Here is a 2,250-nt window from a genome sequence, read left to right on the forward strand (position 1 = left end):
TCTTCAGGGCAACTATTTTTAATTCATTGTCTGCAAGGTCACATATCTCCATTGCTCCATGACTGGTCATAGATATCTTAGTTTGGTGAGGTCATGTTTTTCTGGGTGTTCTTAATGCTTATGGATGTTTGTCGATGTCTAGGCATTGAAGAGTTAGGTATTTATTAACATTTTAATCTTCACAATCTGGGCTTGGTTGAACATGTACTTCCTGAAAGGGCTTTCCTCTCAAGGGCTTGAGGGCTTTTCCAATTCAAAGGGAATTGAGTGTTGTGACCTAAGTATTTGGTCACTGCCGCTATATCAGCTCTGGGGGTGCCCCAAGCCTAGTAATGCTGTGACTCTTGCAGACTCCTGGTGCTACCAACTTGGTGAACTTGGGTAAGATATGGGAAATTTCCCTGGATTGCCAGGTAAAGTCTCTTACTCTCTGTGTTAGGCTGTTGGAGTTGGGTGGAGTGATGAGCACTCCCTGGTGGCCCCTAGGGCCAGGTCACACCTGAAGCCAGCCCAGTTTCATCCAAAGCCTATGGTAACTGTTGCCCAGCTACCTCTAATGTTTATTCAAAGCCCAAGGGCTCTTTAGTTAACAAGTTATGAGTCTTGCCAGGACTGGTCCTTCCCTTCAGGGAAGCATGCTTCCTTCTGGCCCAGGGTGGGTCCAGAAATGCCTTCCAGGAACTAAAGCATAGACTCTGGGGCTTCAGGGATCTGCTTGGTACTTCATTTTACTGGGGCTGAGTTGGTATCCAAGTTGCAAAACAAAGTCCTCTGAACTTTTCTTTTTCCTTTCTTCAAGTGAAAGAAGACTCCCTGAGGCACACTGCCTGTAGTTGGTAGGGGAGTTATACAGGCACTGGCTTGGCTTCCACTGCTGGTGTCTCTACCGCTGGGTTATATGGATCACAAGTCCATTGGCTCTGAGCCAGCATAGCCAAAATAATTGCCCAAGGACTGAAAGCCTTTGTGGCCCAACTGCCTTAATGAATTTAGTCCAGGCCCCAGCTTGCTTTTTTGTCAGCTGGTGGTGAGGTTAGCTAGAACTCGGATTTTGGGGTCAAGGATTTCTCTCTGGCCAGGCTGGTCTAAATGCTCCCTTTGTGGGAATTCTGCCCTGTGCTGTGTTCCTCTGTAGCAGGGCAGCCTTGGGTTTCAATGCAAAGTCCCACAGTCACTTCACTCTCCCTCCCCAGCACACAGATGCTTTCTGCACTCAGCACACTGGCACTGCTGGGGAATGGGGTGGGGGTGGCATAGGCAATGCAAGATTGTCTTTTCTGCCTTCTCCAGTGCTTCTTTTCTTGATATAATGTTAAAACCAGGTAGTATGATCACTCACCTGATTTTTGGTTCTTCTGAAGGTGCTTGCTTGCATGGATAGCTGTTAAATTTGGTGTTAGTGTGGAGGGATTATTGCTGGAGGTTTCTATTTGACCATCTTGCTCCGCCCCTTTCTCTGGCTGCTTGGTTTCTAATCAGACCAAATCTGAAGAAGAGACAGTTTCTCAGCAAAGGCAATGAATTCATTATTGAAATTTGATGGGTCAGGTAGATAGAGAAAGAGGTAGAAAGATTTGGGGCAATTTCATGGCTGGAGATGGTAGACTTGGGATCATAAGTATGGCATGCAGACCAAGGACATATATGCTGCTAAAATCATGAGAGCTAGGTGGTTGTCCACTGAACTTAGTGATGAGGTGCAGTGATGAAGTCATGGAATTCTAAGAAATACTAAAGTTGAATGGTTGGTTGAGGGGAACACCCTCAGAATGAGGGGTGCTTGTCAGAAGAATAGCCAAAAGAAATAGTGTCCAGAATTCAAGACGAGGCAGTGAGGGGTTAATGTTGCCCAAGGACTGGGAGGGTCCAATCATACAAGGAGGACCTTGACCATCATCGAATACCTTGGTCAGACTAAATTCAGGTGAGAAGTGGAGGCCGACACCAGATGAGAGTGAACGGAAGAGTAAATAGAGAGGAAGCAGAGGCAGTGAGTAGGCCAACAACGTAAAGAACATTTGAAAAAAGAATGAGATGATGGAGTGGTGGCTACAGAGAGGGCAGAAGCAAAGGGCAGCTTTTTTAGGAAAGAAGATTTTGGCATGTTCTTGGCAAAGATAAATTTCTGTCTTTTCTTTTCCTTTTCTTGCATTAGTGTAGAAAGCTTTTCTCATGAATTTAGGAATCTCTAATTTGTTCATCTTTTTATCACTCTTTTTGCACCTTTATTTTTCCTTTAGTTTCTCCTTG

The sequence above is a fragment of the Propithecus coquereli genome, unplaced genomic scaffold (assembly GCF_000956105.1).
Source record: "Propithecus coquereli isolate 6110/MARCELLA unplaced genomic scaffold, Pcoq_1.0 Scaffold575, whole genome shotgun sequence".
Taxonomy (NCBI): Eukaryota; Metazoa; Chordata; class Mammalia; order Primates; family Indriidae; genus Propithecus; species Propithecus coquereli.